Source organism: Phallusia mammillata, chromosome 4, assembly GCF_965637545.1.
Source record: "Phallusia mammillata chromosome 4, kaPhaMamm4.hap1.1, whole genome shotgun sequence".
In the NCBI taxonomy this organism is placed as follows: Eukaryota; Metazoa; Chordata; class Ascidiacea; order Phlebobranchia; family Ascidiidae; genus Phallusia; species Phallusia mammillata.
Window position 1 is genome coordinate 10,613,334 of NC_137255.1, and position 25,689 is coordinate 10,639,022.

Below are 25,689 nucleotides of genomic sequence, written 5' to 3' on the forward strand. Positions count from 1 at the left end.
TGAAATTGCGGGTGGGAAGGGTCTAAATTTCGCACGCAAGTAGACGCGGTCACTGCATGAACAATTGTTTGCCCAGGGATCGGATGTAAGCATGATAAACGCGCAAGAAATGACGCTGCTTAAGTCTATCATCATGTGTTTGAGATAAGAAACAGTCTGCAGAGAGCTTGTATCCTTTCTAGCCTGTTTTGTTTCATTTACAAGGCCTGTTTAAATGATGTTCGCGTTGGTTTGGAATCGTGCTCGACCTTCGTGCAATCACTTTACCGAAATTTGAACTTCATTGACGTGTTTCCTAATTTCAGGTAAAACGTATTTGCCCCTAATACAGCGGTTCTCAAACTGGGGTCCGCGGTCCTTTAGAGGTCCGTGAGGCAATTTTTGGGGGACCGCGAAATAGTTGAAGTAATTGTACAATCTTTTTTGGCGTCAGTTTGTGTCACTGAATAAGTTTAAATCAAAGTAGAATTTACTGTCTCCATTGTTGAACAATAGCCTTTATTGCATGACAACTAACAAAAATGCAATTGTTCGCGCACAATTGTAATGTTTTTTTTTTGTGTCTTGTCTGTGATGTCACAAGCTGTATTTTGCATAACTAGCTAAAATCCTGCAATCAATTTTCGTTTTTCTGAAATACACATTCAGGCTTAAGGACCGCGAGTCCTTGAAATATTGGCAAAGGGACCGTTTTAAAAAAATAAGGAAAAAGTTTGAGAACCACTGCCCTAATAGGTGCGAAGTTCGGCGTCCAGGTTTAAAATCTTGCAAAGTGTCAGGGTTTCAACCTATTTTCTACACATTTGTGTCACATTTTTCTCCTGTATGTATTTTTAACGTTTGCACCAAATTCCGGCGATTGTGTCCACCAAGTGCTGGACCGAGCAAACAAACAAAAAGTAGTTTATGGAAATTTGGCGAAATATGGCACTGATTATAAAACGTTGTCCCCAAATTAAGTTAAAATTTGGAAATTCATCTTCGTAAACAAACGGTGTCTTCTTAGAAAAACAAGCAACCTGTCAACAAACGACTTATGTCCAAGTTTGTTTGTCTCCCTAACTTAGTTAAGAGACCACAAAAGTCAAAAGTACCTCAACTAGTTTAACCTCGGCGTAGTAAGTTTTTAAACTACCAGCACCTATCATCCTATTTGCCGGAACGGGAATTTCGGCCTCCAATTATTTAAAAAAAGAAGCGTGTTACAGAAAAACAAACAAGGTGGAAACAAGATGTGCACGAGTTGCGATAAAAACAAATCTGGACGCTGATTAGTAAACGAGCAAAATGTTTGGTTACAAAATCCACACCAGGAACTAAATTTAATGCGCTTGGAAAGGAGCCATTGCTCATTTACTCTTTACTTCCCTTCTCGCAGTGGTTTATATCACCCAACAAAAAACATCCGCTTTACATTAGGCGACAATTAAAGTCCGATGACAGATGATTCTAAAATCAAGCGCAAGAATTGCAGTCTTCAAAAAGCGTTACGCCGACGTGGACCTGGCAAGTTTCAAACCCAATCCGATTTAGCCCACTTCTTTGGCCACCGTGACTAGTGCGGGTGGTCCGGGCTCCTATGTGGGTGGGGGCTTCTAATTGTTTGTGATGGTTGTCAATGGTTTCTCACTTTTTACCAGGAGCCGTAAATTGTTCACTAATCCCGTGTTTTCAACGTTAAAACAGCATAAGCGGATGCTCGGCTGATCCCACACTTTTCCATCATCACTCCAACTCATCAAATGTTCACTACAGCGCTACCGGTTCAAGTTGGGTGTATTAGAAGCTTAAGTTGTAAGCGAATTTCATGTATGCAAATTGTTTTTGACTACCTTTTGTTGTTGTGGTTGTATTAAGTGGAACGAAACTCTTTATTTGGTAGTCTGATACTAAAAAAAATCGGGTTTCATTTTGGCACATCGCTCTAAGAACATAAAAAAGAGCTGTTTTCATAAGATACGCCCCAAATTTACACCACACGTGGCACTGTTGAGTAATTGCTTTTCTTTGTTTTTAGAATTTTTACGACAAAGTAAAACTATAAATCAAGTTTTGCGGACACTATATGCTATGGATTTAACTTTTATGTCAGGTCTGGTTGAAAAGGTAGCGTAACATTACACCTCAAGTAACAAACTAGTTGTCTGGAATTCAATCTACAAACATGTAGTTTTAAATAGGTGGTAACAGTGAACAGTTCGTTATACTAGTGTTTTGTTTGGAACTAATTATTTTTCCAGCAAAACACTTGTTTTACCACAAACGACATTTTCGTATTTGTGGGCAAGTCAATCAGGATTAGGTAAAAAGTAGTTGCATAAAGTCAAACTGTCACGGTTCATCGGTCTAGAAATATGCGCACGTGACGTCAGCTACTTTTAATGACGTCAGTGTTTCCAGGACAGCAACCAAATTCTGGTGTTAGTTGCAACATGTTTTGCCCAAACTTTGCCCCCTACCCCAAACGACACCGTCGATATCTGAGTTTGGCTGATGCGGCGTAAGACCCACGTGCTTGTGGTTGTTTGTGGCATTTTGTGGTCACTTGTTGTTGCGCGCACCTGCCATAAATTCTGGCTAAACCATCTTGTAAGTTGAATTCTTTAACAGCGTAAATTTTCAACAGATTTTTTAGTGAACTTGTTTGACACATTTTTTCTGAAGATTATGATAAGTTGAAAACAAAACCATTGCACTGTTAGTCCTTATTTAAGTCACTCAAACGAAAATCGTAAGGGTTACTTCACTTTTGGACAGTAATTGTCAGAAAAAAGACCCAAAAAACTCTTCGTAGAAACGATTTATCAATTAATGCGTTTCAACAATTTGCAGAAGCTTTTTGAAACGTGTACCACAGCACGTAAGATAATGCAGCCGACTTTTGAAGAGTAGAATTTGTACAGGGTAAACCCTTCACCGTGTTTTATGTTTACTCCCTCAGTCCTAACAATGCGTCACTTAGCCCCCCAAAATAAGGTTTGAGTCTTTTTTCGCTTGTACCCCTTTTCTCATGACATAACGGGGCCCATTGACCGCGCGGGCTCTTTGATCGAGCGGCTGCTGCCAAAGTCCCGGAGCCCGAGAAAGAAGCATTGTGTTGAGTTTACCTCTAAGCTGTTAATTAACCGTGGCAATGTAAAGCTTGGGGGCACTCCAAGTACAGTGGATCGTTTGTAATGAAGTTACCACTGCGCGTGCGCGACCGGATCACGGTTTTTAGGCCCCTGTAACACGAGGTTACGTTAAAATATTTGTTTGGTGATGTCAGAAGTTAAGCAACTATTATTTTTTCCTTGTTGGTTGTGGTATTGTTTATTGTTACAGGAGTCTTTGGAACATGTAATGCACGGTAAAGAGTTCTCGCCATTGTATTTTTGTTCCCCTTTGCGCCCTAAACCAGTTAAATAAGGTTTCATACCAAGTATAGTCATTAACATCAAATGCTTTGAGCGAAAAAATGTTTTTACTAAAATTTATGTCAGTTGTAAGATGATCTTTGTTATACCTTTCATGTAATTATAGCACAATGTTTAATTTAGTATTTGTCTTTCGTCTTTAGAATATTCTGTCACTAGAAAAATGCGTCCTCAGGTTTAATTTAAGCAAACCCCAAAACTAAACAATCGCTTGGACGTTCAAGAAGTTAACGAAGAATTCTACATATCAACTCAGTCAAATGCCAAATTGCCGGTTTGCCGGTTAAATTCGTGGGATGTGATAGGCGCCCGAAATGACCAAAATAGAGACTGGTCCACCTGTGTCTATCGACTCAAAATCAATGACCCGTCGTGTCTTAAGGTTGCAACTTGATCGGGAGTTAACGCACGTTGTGCATCAAATGACCGCTAAGCCTCACTTACTGAAATCTCTTCAAGCACTCCAAAGACTGCAGCGGTGTCGAAGGTCAGGATACCCAAACGCAATGTTGCTCTATTTTATTTCTCTTTTTGTCTCCTATTCTTCACATGACGAAACGTGCATTAGTTTCTCTTCCCAAATGCCTTTTTCTTTACAATCCCCTTTTTCATTTTCTCTCTTTTTCATTTCAGTCTGACAGCATACACCTGTTGACGAAATAGCCCCTTGACGTAACCTTATCCTGGTCAATGGAGAAAATCATCTAGTTGGTTCTTGTACAACAAGTCAATCCGGTTTATTGAAATCTACAAAGGTCTGAATATACAGAACTGGTGAGCCAAAAACACATTAGGGGCAACAGGCGGCGTAACAGGTAATTTTTCCAGTGTCGGAGATCGACTGTCAACAGGGATTATACCAACAATCAGGTTTGAATCGTCTTTTCGCCAACTGCCGAGTCATTCACGTATTTTGACTGGTATTTTTTGACTCGTATCTTTGTGTTGTTGCTTTGATATATCTGTGGAAATTGTTTTCAGGATCACAATTTATTTCGGTTACGGTTCAAGTATTTTGAAAATGTTAATTACACTTTGCACATATAAAATTCTTTGATACCGATAGATTGTTAAAATGTTCAGCGTTTGCAACCAAATTCTAATTAATATCCCTGAAAGCAACCGTTCACACAGCCCTCAAGTTGCATTGAAACATATTTTCGTTTCGCGCTTTGTTTAACTCATCAACCTCCGTTTAAAATTTATCGACAACTGAGTACCTCGCTTTGTCTACTGGGACACGTTTCCACTAGGTGGCGCCACATACAAAGCCGTCAGATTGTTTCGTCACAAGGCCTATCTCATCGCCATCTGGTCACACTTCAATGATTATAAGCGTGCAACCTCTTAGGTAACTCCTATTTTAGGGCGAGAAACTTTTTCGTCTTTTTTCCGTAAAACGCTACCTAATGACAATTTTGCCTCTTTCTTTTGATTTCATTGTTTCACGATCTGTGTCAACCAAACCTGTTTCTTCAATTATTTAATGTTCATCGAAAAATTATCGAAATGGCTGTTTTTGTGATGGCACACTAAAAATCAATCTTCCGGCATATCAGCTGTATTCCGTTTTTTAAACCAGAGAAAAATTGATTAAATAGCCAATATATAAAACAACAACGTGAGGCTGTTTTTCTTGAGCTGTTTAAATCTACCATCAAACATAGTGGCATCGAACATAGAATATGTAACACTAGCCATTAAATACTACAAAACTCTGTTTATAACCGGCGGCAGTCACTTGCAAAATTACCCTGTCGGTGGCACAAGGTCGCCATGCAACTGCCATTCAGAAACGACACACGTGACACGTGACACAAATTATGCTATTAGCCGCGCATAGACCGGGGTTTAGCAACCGGATCTGTGTACATTTGAGTGAGATTGCCGTAAAATGGTCTTCAAATAGCTGAGAGCTTCTGTTGTGGAGAATTTGGCAGCACACTGATGTCCTTTGTGCGATATGGTGCGCTATTATTAGCAACCAGCGAAAATGCCGTAATCCGTCGATTCGGGAGCGTATTTTGAGTAATATACAAATTTACGGCAGGGGAAAAGCTAAAAGCGTTTTTATTAGTTTTGTCATAGGATTTAAGGAACGAGCAAATCACGATTTTACACGATTTGAATGCCAACAAAACGGAGCGGGTGAAGTTGACGACCATTTGTGCACAAATAAAACGACTAAAATATGTTTTCTGTGGTTTAATGTTTTTGTTTAAAATAAAATCAAAATCATTATGTCAGTTTTCGCGAAAAAACTCTTTAAAATAATTGAAATTTTAGACAAACATTCTTTGAAAATAATCAGCAGTATCTCAAAACAAGTCTTTTTTTAGTCAAAATCCCTATCCATAGTTATAGTTTAATATGCAAAATATCACCTGACATATTCTTGACGACTGCTTCAATAGTGGCGACGTTTTCAAATACGCGAGGCAAACAATTTTGTGGCGTGCAAAAAGACGACCAATCTTATGCGGGCAAAAACTTCCGATGTCACATTGTCATTTTTTGACACTTTTACAGCCAACATGACGCAGTTCTTTGATGTACGGATGAAGAAGGCAAGAAGTCCCACCCACTTTCCTAGCAGTTGACACAAGGTTCGCTCGATGTTTTGTCACCGTCTGTCTAGCGATCACAGAGCTGTGGTCGCGCGTTTAAGGACATCAAAGCGAGAGCCAAAGTACATGAGCCTTGTTAACTGGTTCAATTTACGTTTTGACGACACATTTACGCCCCAGAGTAAGATCACGAACAAGTGGCACCCTGTTACGACATTGGGTATGATTGTGAATTGCTTGTTTAGAGTTCCACTACTTTCTCCGTGTTTCCAGGAACATAGCGATATATTTATATTCCTACACGTGTACTAGAAGCGGCGGCGGTTTGGTTTTATGAATGGGCGTCCGACGGTGGTAAGAGGCGTGGCCGAACATAATTGGTTGTAAATCAATACAGTTTCACTTCACGACTTGGAATGCTATGATAACAAAGATTTAAAAAAAATAGATGCAAAAAAAGGAAAGTTTAACTAGATGTTATAAATGCGATTTGTTAGTGCCATTGATTTAAATTTTACTCTTTCAACTAGTTCAAACAATTCAACTAAAATGAAGTAATTTGCCAAGCAAGCTTAAGTCAGAAAAAACATAACTTTTTTTCAAATCTAGTTTATTTCAAAAGCTTAAGGTATTCGCGTTATCAATGAAGTCCTGCTTAAGCTCTTTCAAAATTGGACGTGTCATAAAATGTGTCGTTCTTTGATTTCAAGCGCGTGGTATGAGTTAACTCAAAACGAAACAAAAAAGTAGTCGAAACAACCTACAGACTACGTGGCTCCCGTAACACTTAAAATCATGAGCATGTTTTTGTTTAAGGAAAGCGAATGTTGTCTGTAATGTTTACGGATGACATCCTAAATGCTGCGGGATCATTTTTCGAGAAAACAACAAATGTCTATTTTTACATTTGGTTTACTCGCACTTTAATGAGACCGAGGCCAAATTCAATGACTCGCTACCGTTAAAGATACATTAGTCAAATGTTTATCGGTTTAAACGTGAGTGAAGTGAGTTTAACGCCCTAAACAAGCTCTAAATATTTCAACAAACTCATGCCAAATCGCCCTTTGCTCTGATCGCTTCCTTATCAGCGGCACGATGCTGGGTGGCAATGTATAAAGTGTTTTCTGGTTGTTATTATGTATCTGTATGCTATCTGTGCCAGTAATTTCACGCTTATGGGTGTGTCGTACTAACAAATGGCTGTGATGAGAATTTGACCACTTGCTAAACGTGTTTTAAGCTTACATACAATGATTATGCAGCGTTTGGACAGAAAACTTGAAAAAAAAATATTTGTTTGGTAGTGTCTGAATTGACAACCATTGTAGTTTGAATTGCGAGAGTGATTGCCCCAAAACCTATATACCTTGATTTCTTCGCGAAAAAAAAACAGTCAGCTTATGTTTTACCAAAAGTAAAACTTGAAACCATTAAAAAATACAACAACATCAATGCTTGACAGGATAGCTTACTACACATCCAATCACTGTACTAACAGGTTCTATTTTTTATCCAGCAAATTTATATGCTTGACACCAATATTGACGTTTCAACGGATTAAAAAAGATTGCCGACGAAATGTTTGCAGATGTATAATGCCAATCCCTTACTACACAACCTGACATAAGTTTTCCTCTGTTGTTCGTTTTGTAAAACGTTATGTGGTCAAGTTCTGTTCGTTTGGTGGATGATGTATTTGTAGTCTTTGTGAGGTTTTATTTTACAATAAATTTCCAAAGTCAACTTCTAAGAACCGACAAAAGTAAAATGACTTGGTAAGGTTTTCGTGGTTGCAACAACTCCCTGTATATTCACGTGGGAGTTTATTGACTCAGTTGGGTAGCTGTGTTAAAAGTTTATTTTAGAATAAAAGGTCAATGGTGGTGTTTTAAAGAAAATTTTGCTTCATAAGTTAGTTTGATTTCAAGGGCGCCTAAAAGCGGCCATCAGTGTTTATTTGACGCCTTTAGTTTTTGGGCTTTTCGGGCAGGGTTCGGGCATAGGTTTCTTTAAACAAACGGGCTTAATTCGGGCCTGACTTTACACTTTGTGTCAGTATTTTTTTGAATAAATTTAACCAGCTAAGTAGCCTGGACCTGACCAAATGGCAAACAGCTCTAAAACGCCTGTTTGTTATCTTGGTCTTTCCTCTGAGGCTTGAATTATCAGGCCTCAAGTCAATCAAACTTTCGGGCCTATAAACGGGTTTCTCAAAAACGATTCGGGTTCGGAATCCGATTTCTGACCCGCTTACAACTCAGGCCTACATTGCATTATTATCCTAGTTTTGAAGTAGCTTAATCCATTGACGTTAGCGGCGTATTTTGAGACTTCTGATCACATGTAACATAACACTGGGCAACAAAAAAATATTTTTTACTGGTGTCTGTAATGTTTTAACTGATTTTGACTAATTCTAGTGGCCTGATTTCAAAAATGCAATCGGTTTATCTGTATCACGTCTAGTTTTCCTGTTATGGTACATCCACGTTTGAAAAACAATCTATATGTATCCACTATAGTGAAACTGGTTTTGAGTATTTTATTTGGAATTAACATTATTTCAAGAACAAAATTTCGAAATTAATTTTAAATGTAACAGGTGGACACTCCTAACAAACAAAATTCAACACAAAAAAACAAAAAAATGTTTCAAGTTTGTAAGTTATTAGGTATAGGCCTACACATGTACCTTGGTAACTTTCGAAGCTGAGTGGCAGCAATATCGTCCCGTTTAATTGACCAACAGCAGTTAGCCAGGACCACATTATTCCATCTTCCCTGACACGTTTCGTTTTACTGATATCCTGTTGGAACTTTTCCGCTTAATTCTCATCATTTATATCCCCTACGTTTTAAGGGAAGTGTAGCTTTAAACGTATTTTCGTACTCAATTTTTCAGACCGCTTAACAACTTAGTTATGTACTCTTTCTATTAATTTCAGTCCCTTTCTACTGTTTTTGTCCATTACTGCAATATTCCAATTAACATTAGGTAAGTGGAGCCCATTGCTTGTCCTAAACCCCTAAAGCCACATCGAAGTGTGCAAGATATGCACATTTGATACAGATCTTTTTTCCCCTTTTAGTTGTGTTGTATGGGTATTCACCAGTAATGTAGCATAAACCATCTTGGTAATTCATGCAACACCTTTAGATGACCTAGCCACTATTAATTTTAGTTTTACCACCTTGCTTTACTGGTCTGAAAATCACTCCATAAAACATGTATAGTTTAAAGTTACCGCTAGCCTGCACCAACCATTTTTAGACAGAGCATAAGCATAGAACGCATATTCATGCTATGAAACTGACTGCACTGTAGGAAATTAATGTGTTTAATGTAACAAAACTTTAACAAGCACATAAAAGCATGATTTTAAAGTCATTAAATCAATATGGTCATAAATTTTGATTTTGTAAATAACTTAAAAAGTTGACCTGATTAAAGAAAACCGTAATGATTTTTGAAATCAGCACCCCAAAATTAGTCAATATCAATTTAAACATTAAAGACACCAAAAACTGTGTTGGCCAGTGAATCTGCGGCATGCAGCGTAGGTGTAATTGCTCCAACAGCCCCTATTTATAAAATGACAGCATTTAAATATTTCTGAATGTCAAATCCGCTCAACTTGCGATGATTCAAACTGATTATTTCATGGTATTTTAGACGCCTGGCTCTGAAATTCATGAAAATCTAACCAACCCGATAAAATCCTGGAACCAAATACACTGGATTAAACAAATATATCTAAACATAATTGAGTCATCAGTGTCATTGCTGGTTTGACCCAAGGGCGCACTAAATCATAAATATAGACCCTAAAGAGCTTAATGTATATTGAGGCTTTGTAAAACTACCTCGGGTGTATATTTAAGTAAATCTAAAAAATCCCCGTATACCTACGCGTTTTTGTTATTTCTGCTGAGGATATTACCTAATCTTTATTTTTTCACGTGTCAGGGGATAGGGATTAAATAAGTTTTGGTGTCGAAACTCACCGTTGAGTTATTATTGTTTCGTTCTGAGCCATTCAACGATGTAATCCAAAAATACTTCCAGAGGGTATCCGATATTTTGTTATTATACCTTTTCTATTAACAAACGCTAAATTATACCGGAACGTAAATAAATTGATTTAAGGTGTTTGTTGGTAACTCATTCTTGAAGAAAAACCCCGCTTGTTACTTGAATTTGAGTTTGAACTTATAATTTTCTGAATCGTCTTGTACGTTTTATTCGAACCTGGCGTGCGTCGTTATTAAAATGGGTGACACTAAAACGCTGAATGGGCGGGACGGGCGGGACGGGCGGGACGTCGCGGAAACCGTTAAATATCGGGTAAATTGCTGACGGTTAGTGCTATTAGGGTTGGGTTGAGGTTTTATAAAAGTATGTGAATCAAAAAATGTCCCTGCCTAAAACTTATTCAGCTGTTTCCTGACATTCAGCAAAAATGCTTGGGCGGGAAGTCTCCCTCGGCCGCTGAATGTTTCCCTCGGCCGCTGAATGTTTCGCTCGGTCGCGGAAGGTATCCGGGGGAATTATTTTTAATGATTTTCTATTATAAAACCTTATCCCAACCTTAGTAGCACTAACTGTCAGCAATTTAACCCGATATTCAGCGGTTTTTACGACTTCCCGCCCATTCGGCCCGTCCCGCCCATTCAGCGTTTTAGTGTCACCCATTAAAATTACAACAAAAACTACGCACTTATACAAGCGATGGGCGACAGGAAAAGGTCGGTTACTTATGGCAAGCTTTACGTAATCTCAAATGGCGACAAACTCACGTTTCAGTCACAAACAACACTGAAATATCCGACGTATCTCCACGCCCAAATGCCATGTTCCTTTTATCATGAAAAGTTGTCCGACGCCAATTTTTCCATAGCCTGGTGGTCGGCGACCTCACTATGGCTACATGTCACTGTTGATTTGCTTTGCAATCAGTGTTTGACAATGCTTCGCCAAAACAAACACTGACTGTGGGTAAATAGTCGGAACACGGTGTTATGTCGAGCTTTGCGCCTTTCATATTGCCGATATAATGGCAAGGCGCCAAGATTCATTGCGTGTCAGTATTTCATGGCGTCGCTTTGCTCGCTAGCTATTGTCCACCTTTGGTAGCAAGACGGTGAATATTTGTTCTAACCGCCCTCGTTTTAATGGCGTTGCTTGTAACTAGTATTAACAGAATTACGAGCAAACGCGTTGCCACATGCAAAAATCGTTTACAACCATTTGGTCGAATTGTTTCCCCAATTTCACCATTTTCTTCTTTTGCTGTTAATTACAAATTATTGACATGTACCTATAAGTCGTTACCATCATGATGATTCCGAAGCAACCATTAGTAGAGAGGCCAGCAGCTTTTGCGCAAGCCAGCCGACTTTTTTAATGTCTTTAATTATTAGAAACCCCGATATTTTTCACTGGGCGCAGCAAATGTTTTGTTACATTTGGAGGAAACGATGGAAAACAATGCCTCTTTTTTATTCGACTTCCGCCGGGGAAGGATTCCCAATCGACAGCTTCCCGAAGTGGAGTGGCCCTCTCCAGGTAACGACTAGGCCATCACTTGAAAATGTGTTTATCAATGGTATGAAGTGGCCACTCGGCGACAGCAGACAGAACACAGACACGGGACAGCCTTGTGTGCATTTCGGATGAAGGGACATCGTTATCAGTGGATCGCAAACAAAACTAATATTTTGCAACCTCTTTCACCTTTTGCGCCGCGAGCAAACAGTCAAACGTGACATGCGAGAGATTGTACCTCGCCTTTTTTCTTCAGGGTTCCTTTTTCATTTTTCTCTCGAAGGCCTTGGGAAATTACTTGGGAAAAGTGCAAACACGAGAGTTTGCGAGTTTGTTTGCGCGATCCATCCCCCCACCTATGCTATGACATCACAGTGACGCGGTGCCCTTTGCCACAAACGCAATTACTACCTTGTATCCCCATGGTAACGCTTAATGATAATCTATTATCGCTGTTAGTTTAGCTAATATCATCCAGCGTTCATCCTTCATAAGCAAACTCATCTGGTTTAATTGTCGCCAAGGTGTTTGTTTCCAAAAGTCGTGATATTTCTCTTCACCCAAATGCGTCCAAGACCCTGGACATTGACGCAATCTGTTTTAAAGTTTTTGAGAAATCTTGACTGGTAACTTTGTTTCGTTTTTTTCTTTTGTGTACTCTTCACTGGTCGTAAACTATGCAGCATAATAACACACTTGTATTTTTGTGGAGAATATGCCAACAGGCTGTTTGCTCTTTTCTTTTTTGACGTGTTGGATTTTTTATTGGTTTTGTGACTGAGAAAAAAACGTTTTGCTTGCACACAGCAAATAAGTTTTGTTGAAAAATATGTTAACTAGACACAAATTTTTAGATATGTTTCAAATGAATCTTACGAAATGTTTTTCATGTGTTTTTAATTACGACAATGCTCCATGACAGGGGCGGGCAACTTCTCCAGTCGGCGGGCCGGATATGGGGAAATGAAGTACTTGGCGGGCCGGATTCCTGAATCGATATACATTAATCGCGTATTTATCCAGTGATTTAAAACGGATTTTTGACCACCTAAACCACATACATTCAAGAACATCACAAATACAATACAGTCCAAACAATCTAACTGATATAACATAAAATTATTCGCCACAGCAAATTTAATGCATACACCACAGACTTAGATACTGCTGAAACACTAACTAGGCTACACGTGTGGAAACAAAGGAAACAGTGAAAGCAGGCCACACGCAAGGTTGGCAGTTATGTCGTAACAATGGATGTATGGTGCGATGGTAACAACGGCGGGAAAGTTTTTTTGCTATTGGGGAGCGTTACTGACCGTTATAACTATAATTTGACGCAGTAAGCAAGTAGTGGGGGATTGCGGCAGACTGTGGCCGCGGGCCACATTATCATGTAAGACCTGAAACTGTCTGCGGGCCGCTCAAAATCCCGCCGCGGGCCGGATCCGGCCCGCGGGCCGTATGTTGCCCGCCCCTGCTCCATGAGAACAACGCTTTAAAAGTGACAACAACGTATAGCCAATTAAGCAATAAATATGAAATTTTTTTGATCATATTTTAAAATCTTTGCAAAAAAATAACTTGTGCAAGTTTTGTTTCACAAATGAACTAAGTCGGAAGTGGCCCAACGTTTTACGACACTATTGATATTTACCATCCATTATACGAGCAAGGCGTGGATGATTTTCACTCTGTTGACTGATCGTGATGCTCAGAGCTCATAAAACTTTTGTTTGAGCAACTGTTTCTCCTTTTTAGTACCATTTTTCAGTTTTTTTTTCTCTTTTTTTCTCAGTGTGGGAAGTTTACTTTGATCTTCACCTTACAATGATAGTGATGAAGGTGCTTTACCAACATCAAACAGAAGATGCCCAACTGAGATAAACAGTTTGCATTTACAATGCGAGCGGTTTGCCACAGTTAAATAAGGGTTTCGGTGCTAACTCACCGAAGTGACCGAATCTTCTTCTATTCGTCACTGTTTCAAATAGATTTTGCAAAATTCCCTTTGAAACCAGACTTTTTTACAATTAGTTTTATTATTTTGCTTCTTTTTCAGGAATCCTTGGTTTGCAATTTTGCAATTTAAACTTTTAAAAATATCAGCTTAATAGTTAAAAAAACAATCAATTTTCCAGCAAGATGCCCAACTGCATGAGGCAAAGAGTTTACATTTATACAATGCGAGCGGTTTGCTACAGATAAATAGGGTTTCAGCGTGAACTCACCCAATTCTCTTGTATTCGACACTGTTTAAAATAAATTTTGCAAAATTCCATTTGAAACTATCATCCAGCAAAATATGATGCATCAAACAAATCAGCCAATCCAAACAAAGCATTTCTGGAAATAAAATACTTTTAATTGTTTTATAACACACGATTCACCTTAGTGTTTCAAATTTGTTTCCAACGATCAGTCTCTTAGCATTGAGTTGGAACAACTTGTATTTAACCAGCTAATTCTCTCCCAGATATTGTGTTTACTTTCAATGGCGGCATCCTGCGTGACATTTACATAACATTTCGTTATTGCTTGGTGGTCGTCGTAATGAGCGTGATATAGGCACAGTGAAGTGGAGAAAATACGGTTTAAAAGGCAGCAGCAGCTATAGTCTGGATCTTGCTGAATTTGCTCTACTATCAACTTCTTTTCGCTGCTGTTTACCGACTAAGGTGAGTATCCAATAATGATTTAGGAGACAACTCACATGTGTGTTGTACATACTGGGCATTAAGCTTTACTCCAACTTGCTTGATTGCAGCAACTTTTGCCAATAATGTAAGCATTTTATAGTTGAAGCTGATGCAATATAATAAATCTGCTAAAATTTTCCGTTGTGTCAAATAAGGAAAATTTGCACAATAGTAATTTTTCACAAATGTACAAGCTTTCCGAAAGTCACAACTAAACTAAACATTGTATTGTTGTCGCAAACAACTTAAAAATTGTCTTAGGTTCGTGCATTTTATAGTTGATAAAATAAAGGCAATTAAGTCGTTTTTTATCATTTCTGAATTCGATGTAAACCGCACTTACGGCTTCCATCGCTACGATGACTCAGCCAAACGCACTTTTCGTCGTTACTGATCGTCATACATAAAGGCGGTTTTAGCAACAAAGGATAAAGATATTTTATCTCGTCAAGTGATACCAAAACAAACCAATTACACTTTGCTAATCGATGACAACGCCTAAAACCCTTGTCACAAAATCCGACTTAGTCACGAACTGCAAATGAAGTGGAATTCAACAGAGCAAAGTATGAAATGACATTCTCGCCCTTTTGCAAACACATGTTCGCGCAATATATGTAGGTTTAGAGATCGGCTGTTCACCTTTGCTTTTATGTAACCTTACGTTTGCTAAACTAGGTTTAGATTTCATTATGACTGCATGTGTATGCGTGAATTTATTTCTAAAGTGATATTTATTTTTGGTCGTGAAATATGGTTTGTGAGAAAACATTCGTACAAGTTAGTGTTGACTGAAGGTCAATCAAAAATGGTAAAAAAGACAAACAAAACAACCATATTTAAATGTAGCTTTTTTAGCTTTTTTTTACTACCCTTCTTAGCTTTTTTACTACCTCTTTTTTTACTACCCTTCTTAGCTTTTTTACTACCCTCTTTCTGGTATTGTGTAAAAGTTAAAGGTTTAATAAAACGCATAATAGGAAAGAATGTAAATAGTAACCATGAGTTTCCTTTCCACAATGGATTTATTGTTTGCATTGTGTATTCCAAGTCAGTCCTAACATAAAGATACCACAAAATCTGGGATTTTCTGGTGATATGAAACAATGGTTTGTAACATTTGACAGCATTCTGGTTTATTTGCCTGAAACTTTTACGACGTTTAGGAATTGCTCTTTAACACGGATCCCCTTTGAACAGTCATGCTACATTTCTGCTGGTATTAGAACATATATTCGAAAAGCAAGTTGTTTAGTGACAAAATGACTAAGACATTTGTTTTAGGGTTGTGATGTTTGTATACTTTGGAAAGCTTAGAAAACTCGCAGACGAATACTTGTTCAAAAATATGTACTGTAGTAGACGAAGTTGATAAAAATTGGTCGGTTATGTTTTAGCGATTCTGACTTGGTTGGTTTTTATTTGTTTTTTTTACATTAGTATACCTGGTCAAGTTAGAAAGGTTGCTTTTAAGTCAAGAATTAAAGAAATAAGCACTGTAGATTTGCTTGTAAATCGAAATATGTGCTGTTAAATTTTATATATCTTGCATTTTTCTTTGCATGCTTTTGTAATTGCACAAACCGGAAACAAACTGCGTGTGGCCGAATTTAGTAGTTAATCACGTGACAATGTTATGGTAATTATGCGACTTACAGGGACTCAAGTTTGGTTGGATTTGCTACCGAGCACAATTTGGATGCGTGTGTGGTGGGTTTGCGTTTGTCTCCTGATTCCATCAGGATACCAAAAATCTCGGTTATACCGGCCAAAATCATGTTAAAAAAATCCCGGTTGATAGAAGTAGCAAAGTGTAGTGGTCCAAAAGCAGGTTTACAAATCATCACGGTCCTGTTTGGTAGTACAGCATAAAAGTGAAGATACAATCAGAAAAATATTACTTGTGGCTGTAAATGACATTTTTAAGCATGAAACCGGGTATTACTGACTATCAGCAATCACACTAACAGCTGGCTGTAAAGTGCAAGGCGGAAGAACGAGATGAAGTTCCAACCGTTTGCAAGAGATCAACAACATTCAAGTATGTTTTACGCGCACTTGTGAAAAGTGCGGTCCGCTGCTCCCGCTATCACAAGGATGTGGTGAACCCTAATTGACTGCCTTATCACAAGCTGTCGACCTTTTTTATTTTATTTCCATATCCGCCAAGTGGCGACTGGTATACTCTTATAAGAGGGCATTACCACGCGTCGCATCTTAGAGGCATTACCACGCGTAACGTTGCCTGCACAAGCAGTAAAACCAAAAAAAGTCAACAACGGTGGTTTCGTTAGTCCGCCTCCCCCAATCGACATGACAAGTGATTCATACAACATGTTTCACGCACCGCGTCACTTGTTTTTTTCAATCGGCTTGTGTGAGGTGATTGCGGTGGGAGGATTTGGCCCTTATCGCCAAGCATGATAAATCGTGTGGTTGCATGTGACACGACTTTTTAAAATTCAAATAATAAGCCAAAGGATAACGATCTATTTATACCTTGTACTCAATGCTTTTAATTGTTACCATGACGAAAAAACCGCTTGTTGAACCGAATTGGAGTAAAATGAATACACGTTTATATAACCGAATGTCGGCTTCAAAGTTGAGGCGAGGTTATTGTTTGAGTTCGATTCCTTTGGCAAATTTATTTCTCTGGTGAATGTAGCATTTATTCATGCAGCTTGCTTGTTTAGGTTTGGGCTGTGTCCCAACCGATGACTTTGTAATTTTCCAGCCCTCTGTGTTGCACAAAAGGTCAGGGTATAAACGTGTGTCGTACAAAAAAACGTTAATTTCTAAGCTTAATATAGCTGAGGTGATGGTAGCCTATACATGGCGGTCCAATCTGGCCCGGTGCCGGCGCTGGACGATAAGTTTGTGTTACCTTCAACAAACAGTTGCGCCGGGCACGTTACGTTGCAGCGGGCGATGTTTAAGCCTCCTACTTATGGCGTCATGCACCGTAGATAGCCGCATGACCAAAACGCCGCCGGGCGCCAAACGGATGTGCCCACATTCTTTCCGCGTTTTTTTGCTAAAATCTTCGACGAAAAAAATCGGGGCCTAGTCGCCGAAAAGGTCACTCTGACGTAATAGGCCCCGCGCGTGGCTGACGCGTAATTAACGTTGTGATCTTTTTACACACTGGGGGCACGCGCCTCGTTCTTTTTTGTGTGGCGCCCGCCTAATTCTGTTGTTATGAGTAATCTTCGCGAGGAGTGAGAAGTCTTTAGTTGCTGTTCTGCTTGGTTAAGTTCGGATACACTTACTTTATGAGCTGGCGCTCAAACGTTTGTCAATGTTTGAATGTGGTAAAGAACCGGTTTAGACCAGAACAACAAATTTAACAGAGGCTTTCACAAGAATGTTCTTTGTTTCAATCACATAAGATTAAGTAGTCAACAACGCGTCTTTAAACATTAAAATCAAACTTGAATTGTAGCCAAAACTAGAATCTAGCTCATTGTATGACTGTTGGCAGCATTGACCCACTCGCAAAACAGAAAGAAAATAATCATTGTCCTGTGCAGTTTTAACTTGACACAATTGAAGTCAATGTTGAATGACCTTTTTGACAGTCAATGTCAACGTTAAAAGTAAAAAAAATAGTTCCCGAATTCGTGCGACCCAGGGGAACTGGAAACGCTTTTGTCCATCAAAGTCTCCCAACTTTGTTATTCCAAGGGCGTTAAGTTGGCCGGCTTTGCATTGTTATTGTAGAGCTGATGGACAGACTTACAACCGATCCCGACAGTTCTTTCATGTGAAGAATTTGCCGCGGATCTTTTGCGACGCCCCATTGATATCTTGAGGCCCCAGCCATGAGTCGTGATACCAAGAAATTGGCATCTGATTTTTGTGACTGCTGTTGAAAGCTAATTTCTGAAATAAACAAGGAATTTGCAGATGTAAAACAAAAAAGAAAAGATTTAACTGGATAAAGACATTTTTATAGATTGTGTTCAAAAGCAGTAGTATGTAGTTTATATATTGTCCCGAACTAACTAAGCTATAAGCTTTCACATCATTATCAAAGACGCGAAAAAGAAAACTATGCTAGTGCTGACGTACTGCCCTACTATCTTATAAGATTATATTGTGTTTGCGGTACGTTTTAATACACATCTTGGAATATAAAACGATCCCCTTGCTCTATGGCAAACTATTGGTAATTACGTCATACAGCCGCAATGTACCGAAATAACAAGCAATTTGAAATTCGTCGCATTGACACCAACCAGTCTCTTCAGTTGCTGCTTCGACCTTCGCGGTTTTGTCGCTTAAATAAAGTGCACCTGAAGTTTTGATTTTCAAAAAGCGGTAGGACTACGTAATGTTTTGCTTTTGCCGCGTGGCCTAGAAAGTTAACTTTCATCGTAATAACATACCGTTAATCCCGATTTAAAGCAGCTAGGCGATAACAGAAAGCATAGACACGTGGTAGCCTTATCGTATCAATCACTGAAAGCGCCGTTCACAGAAGAAAGCGTCGCTATTGGATGGATTAAAGCTACTCAGACAATGGCCTGCTATGTTGTCACTGAACAATTTCTCCCGATAATAAAGTGTGTATGTTTATCGCCGAAGCCAAGTTTATCTGCGCAAACTCAGCATTGCTATTGCCAGATTTACCTAGGCATCACAGAGCGTAGTATTGTACAGCGACGCTAAGCATCAATTACCAAATTCGCTTAGCTAATTGCTCACAGGCGCGCGACAACAAATATGTGCTCGAACAATCACGCAACACAATACAGACGCTGCCCTGTGTGAGTCCAAGCAGAAAATCTCATCACATACCCTACACTTGTTTTCCAGGGTTTCACCAAAGTCCCTTGTTGCTCTGTTTGCTGCGGTGACGCTTACGAGGGATTCCGCAAATAAACAGGAAAAAGTTGTTTTAAGGGATCCCAGGGATTAGATGGGGTGCATTTTAGGCTACTCTGTTCTTGGAAGCCTAAAGTCGTGCGGGTTAGGGCTTGCTTCAATAGTATCGGTGAACGAAGAGTCTGATTTCATTTTGATAAATTGGTGGATGACGCGATAATCTTAACGGGCCAATTACCGTGACTGTAGATATAGGCCCTATATGATGCGTTTTAGGGCCTCAAAACCCCAGCAAATATTCGATTACAACAATACCCAAACGATAAAACATTTCTCGTCGCGGAATAAGAAATTTTCTCACGAGATTTTTGTAACAAATACATTTTTGGAATCGTTGTAAATAGTTTTCAAAAGCGATTTTATACAGATCTATCGTTTAAAAAGTTTTATACCATTTTTTATGACCGAAGTACTGTTAACATTTTATAGTTTATGAGTTTTTTTGGTTTTTATGCGTGTACTGCAAGTTGCCTTTTGCACAAATCCTTTTGTGTCTTTGAAATCGAGGAGAAACCCTATAGGATTTGAGTTGACCACTTCAAAGAGCCAACAACAACCGCTCTTGCATGTTAACCCTCCATCACATTGAGCTTCGTGTGCGAGCTTCGCAACTTGACACTAGGGTCACGTGATGGGTCATGGCCTGTTTGTCAATAAAACCGACGATGCGTGACGCAACGAGAAGGAAAGTGGTGACTTGCAGTTGCACACAAACAGCTTACCGAATTAGCTTTGTTTTGGAAATTTGTATGCAGACATGGATAGTATGAATCAAAGTGAAGAAGTACATCGCTTTCAACTTTGTATTGTGTGCTTTAAGTGTTTTCAGTAACAGACTTTTTTTCGAAATCCAAGGTGACTTGCACAATTACCCAGTGTTGCAAATAAGACCACTTTCGGCGTATTTTACGCAACGCGTTTCTTGTGATGGTGAAAAATTCACGTGATTATTCTTTTTGATTGTTTTAAATGATTCTGTGAAATGCCTCATGTAAAAGTTTTTATGTCATAATACATAAGCAACCCCTGGCACATTATCGGAAATACCAACTAGAGTTTTGCTTCTTAAAATGCAGTGTAGCCTCTGGGTACACATATGACGTAATAATTGCCAAGTTCTTACCTTTAAAAACCGCTTCATGCGATTTTATTTGAGAGTGACCACAGCACAGCACGCTTATCGCTTTGGAATCATGAAAATGCGTTCGCCGAATTTACTGTTTGTTGTACAACTTGAAACTTCATTGAAATCTCGCCTTATTTGTCAGCCGGATCGAATTATGCGTCATCGGATTAAATAGACAAAACAGATCAACATTTAGCAGGGTGTATGCAAATTAGTGCTATGTCAAATAAACGATGGTTTTAAACAGAGATGTTTGCAGATGTGTATTTGCTTCTGCGTTTGTTAGCTTTAAACTGCATACGTTACTAATTCAAACAACGATTACTCCTTGATTTCATCAATTTTTCAAGACACAAAACTGTATGGATTTAACCCTAAAGGTCACGTTTAACAGGAGATGAAACCGTTTTCGGTGTTTCTTCCATGCAACTTGACAGACATTGGCCTCAGCTTTAAAGAAATCATACATTTTTGACGCATGTTTGCTCACTGTCGCAATAGTTTCAAATTCTTCTTATGCCCCCAATGAGTCACAACTAACAGACAGAAAAGCACCATTAGCAAACATATCGTAAACTACAGTGATTCAGATCTTTATCAGGTCTGATGCCATTACCAGACTGCCAGGTTGATGACCAACCGCTACCATATCTGCTGCAAGTAATTCTCCCAAGTGATCTTGATCAAGTGCTCAACATTGATGTGGGTTGTTTAGCAACGTGCTGTGTGAAATACGCCCGAAAGTCCCAATACATTGTCAATCACTGACAAGAAAAAACATGCATTGTGACGTCACACGCGTGTTAAGTATTGGAACTTGACAATTGTTACAATGTACAGGTCCACATTTTCTCATTACTCGGCGCTTTTTGGTATTCTGGCCGTATTCCTTAATCAAATGCCAAAAAATGCGCGTTTTGGCCCTTAAACTTGTTGTTCTAACAAATTTCACGAAAAATTTGGGATTCGAGCGCACAAATGGGTAAAATGAAAGCACTGCTTTAGATGAAACACGTGATTTGTAATATGTAATGTGTGTAGGATTCCTATAGGAAGTTCCAGTATCTTCAAGTGGGTGTAAAGTTTTTTTTTAACTTTCTGACGTAAAATTTCCCCTTCCAACTATACCCAAGGCATATAGAGCAAATCACCCTTAATAAAAAAAGTATAAAAAACGGACTTCGAATCTTCAGAAAAACGTTTACACCTTTCTAGTCACGTTATGATGTAGCTTTCGGGCATTACCCTATATAGAGGCAAAATCTCCAACCGTCAATCACAATGATGGATTAGTGATTTAAGTCGAACGAACAATGACCTAACCGTGCAGTTGTGTTGACAACAACCGGTCAGCAGCCTTTACGTTTAATATTCCGTGACTGGCCAAACCAAATCAGCAACCGCATTAGTTTGATTCATTGATCAGTGTTTATTTAAAACAAGGGTGTTCCGGCATTTGCGCCGTTTTTTCAAGTGCATTTCCTCTAACGTATGTTTGGTAAGGATCATCTTCCGTCGATGTTAAATCCACGAGAAACCAATGTGTCTCGGCTTATTCGAAACGCTGCTTATTTTTGGCGCCTGCATTTCATACCTGGTCACGTGTTTAACTTTGTGTGGTCCAAATTGCGAGGTCTGTACTTCCAAAAAAAGAAGTTACATTTAAAAAACATTTGTTTGTAGTTTCTCTGCCGTCCAATAGTAGCGACTTCAAAATGCAACAACGTCTAACGAAAATCACTGTTATTGTACTCGTATTCACCTGTGGGGTGGAGCCTTAGATCATTTAACGATATGCTGTTCATGCTTCCTTCCCTTTTTCACAAAGGCATGTTAATTTGGATTTCTACGTTGCCCTCTTGTCTCTACGTTGCCCTCTTGTACCTACGTTGCCCTCTTGTCGGTCGAGTTAGGTTCAGTAAGATTGAAGATAATCTAATCTTCCTCAATTTTCTCCGTAGTTTGTAACAAAGAAACATTTAGATACCTAAAATTTTGTTTTGAAGTGTTTGTTGTATTGTGCCATATTAGCCTTACAGGTGCATGGTGTATTAAATTTCAACTTTCCATGTAAGCGATTTCTAAAATCGCAAAAGTTTCAAAACAATTGTAAACCGTGTTTACACAGTCGCAATAAACCCGTTTGACCTTTTAGATTTTCTATTGTAACTTGTCCTCTATATATGGACAGCATTAAAACAATCCATGTTCGCCTCGAAGAAAATTAAAAACAAGGTTATCAGCTATGATTTTCAAGTTTTACGCGCTTCTAACTTATGTTTTAAAGGTCGCGTATTCCTGATTAGGTTGATGTAATCTTGTCGTTCAGTTAAAACTTTACTCGTGCACGAACCTTGTTTAATGTGTGAGAAATCATGTACTAGTGGTAACTTGGGAGGTCTATGAAATGCATTACTTTCTCCTTTTGCGGAATTGTGAAGTTTCTCCCTAAATGTTTGCTCTGTATGGGAGGCCAGTGAACTGGCTTTAAGAAACGTTTGTTAACGAGTGGTTGAAATATTACTTTTGGTGAGATTTACATCATCGTACTATCAATCAAAACATTATCTCAACGAGTTGTTGGCATCATTGTGTGTTTAGGGCAAATACATTGCAAAGGTCATCAACATTTTCTCACTTTCAGTTAAGATGAACATAAATTTATAACTGGGATCAGCCCTGACGCGCTCATGCAGACCAGCGATCGTATGTAAATCATGCGCGCCAGGCCTTTTGAAGGCGTTATACTGAATCCGCCGGTCACCAAGCATTCCCACATGGCAAATCATTCTCACTTTGAATTCGAAAATGAGGAGCAAAATTCTGATTTTGTTTGCAAAATCCATTCGTGGCCAACAGTTTCCCATGTTTTTATCGGAGATATTTAAATGGAGAATACAAATGCTTTTACCGTTATTTTGATTTATATTTTTAGATGTTACTAGAATCGATAGGTCTTGACTTAAATTACTGTAAAACGTTTGTTTACCTAAATATACGAGGCTAGAGGTCCTACCTAACTATAAGCCACACAGAAATGTGCGCGACCGCAAAAAAATAATGCTGCATAGTATTCAAGCTTTCAGCTTAGAACGCACGCACAATTATGCACAGTGACATCACTGTTCAGACTGGAATACAAATCTGCGACAGGCGCACCTATGAAGTCAACATGACATTGCCCCTACACGTTCTTTGTTGTAGCCAAGATATTTTAGAATGTAACTGTTATAAAACTTAACCTATTAGAGTGCCTTTAAACGTAACTTGAAACAATGCTTATAATTTGTGTGTGGAAAAATCGCACATAGTTTGGTAACAGTCTGATTAAGATTTCCCAACATGTTTTATTTTTGACACACAAAGAGTGCTGATTTAAATACGTCCAGCTTTGTGCTAAAAATCTATTTTAAGCAATATTAATCTCTTTGTATGCACTGTTCACTTTTATAACGTCGACAACCATTTGCAGCTTGTTGCAAAATTTGGTACACCCGAACAAGCAAAACAAATTATCAGTGGTCAGTATTGATTATTTTCTCACCCATAAAAATGTTTAAAATAGCAAATGTCACGCGTGGCAAAAATTTAGAAAAGAGGCCAATGTAAACTCCTTAAAATACATTTGCAAGTGTTTATGTACACAGACCACCTTTTTGATGCTGGTTGAAACGTTGTAACCTTCTCCGTTTTTGCTGCGACAATGATATGCTTTGTTTGGGCCAGTAGTATTCGACTTCACGGTTGGCCGCGCCCACGTGGGTTTTCGACTTTTCGACCAGCCGTGAACATATGAAAGCGAAATGAGCTCCAAAAATAACTTACCGGTGTCTATTTTTGCAACTGTTGCATTTGTGCGTATAGCGTGCACTTTCAAGTTGTGGGTTGTGCGCGTCATTACTACGTCATAAACTTGGTCGTTTGTTCTGTTTGCGTCATCAATGTTACGCTCGATTGCTTTGTCTGTAAACAATGGTAGTTCTAGGTCTTAAATTAGCGTTGCAGGTAGCCTTAACCCTTTGAGGGACACACTTTTTTGTGCACTGCTTTTTTTAATTCAGTCAACAAATCTTAGTTAAAATGGGTCAAAAAAAGTATTCCCCTCAAAAAAAATTTGTAATTTCTTAGTTTGTTTATTTTAGAGCATGGTACATATATGTACCAGCAACCATTTGGGAGAATTTTTTTTTGAAAAAAATTTTTTTTCAATTTTGGTGCAAATCCATTTTTATAGTAAAAACTGTATTCAAGGATCACTGTAAGTAAACTCTGTTAACTAAAAACACTTGTATTCCATGTATTTGATTAGTAAATACAAAACAACAAACAAAACCTAGTCAACAGCATACAAAAATGCCAGAAAAATTGTAAATGTAGAATAATGGTGCAGGTATTTCAACAATAGTTGTTGTCATTACCGGTGTAGGATTTCAGTTCAGTAAACTTAGCTTCACAAAAACATAGAGATGAAAAGGAAATGCTAGTTTTGTACGAAGAAATCATAGATAGCAAATGGTAACAGGTCACAAAAATTAAAATACAACCAAATCAAGCACAGAAACTTATTTTTCATGATAAAGTTTAAAGCATTTCCTATCCTTTGTACAACAAAAATATGTGTCACACTGGACATACTTGTTGTTGGTTCTGTTCTGAATCTTTTGACATGTGCAAAGCTTACACCTTTGTCTATTGTTGATTTTTTCAATTGTATTGACTTTGCTGGATCTTTTCTTGCAAATACTAGAATTGTGGCCCTTGAAATTTGATCACATGTTCATCAACAGAAGAAAATAGGACTGATAGAAATGATGAATTAAAATCCTGTAGTACTGGCCTAATTTTAAAAGCCCTATCATACATTGGATCATTTCTCGGTTTCATATTTTCATTGTTGTTGAAGTTCAACTTGCTACTGATCTCTTCTAATCACTAGGACTTTGCTTTTTTTGCTACCGTACAATCAAGCATTGAACTGGCAGCAACAATTTAGAATCTTTTAGTAGAACCTTAACATCTTCTGCATCTAAAGCAAGATCATCTTCAGTGTCGCTAACATCAGCAAACAAAATTTCCTCCACAATGCTATATGTCAGTGGAAAAACTAACTTTTTGTTCCAGTCACTTTTGTTCTGAAATGTCTTAAAATACAAATAAAAAATACTAAAAACCTTAAATGTGCTGTTTTGTAGTTCTAATTGGACTTAAAAAACAAACAATAGCATTTTTCAACAAAACCGAAAATTTTGACTTTTTTTCCCCAAATGGACGGTGGTACATATATGTACCATAACATGTATGTCCAAAATTTTTACATTTTTACTTGGGTTTTATTTTTTAAAACTAGTAATTATTGATAACCAACACATAAACAATAAAAAACGTTATCAGTCACTTGTTTTTATGTTTTTGTATACTTACCAATAAGTGAAACAATTATGCC

General features: G+C 38.4%; 1 long non-coding RNA gene across 1 annotated transcript; it reads right to left on the bottom strand.

The window, feature by feature from the left end:
- Window positions 1–4,121: 4,121 nt before the first annotated feature.
- LOC145224558 (uncharacterized) lies at window positions 4,122–6,263 on the bottom strand. Its single transcript, XR_013859681.1, has 2 exons — window positions 5,801–6,263; window positions 4,122–4,378 (listed from the first exon to the last, which is right to left on the bottom strand). It is a non-coding gene; the product is annotated as an uncharacterized LOC145224558 (long non-coding RNA).
- Window positions 6,264–25,689: the final 19,426 nt, after the last annotated feature.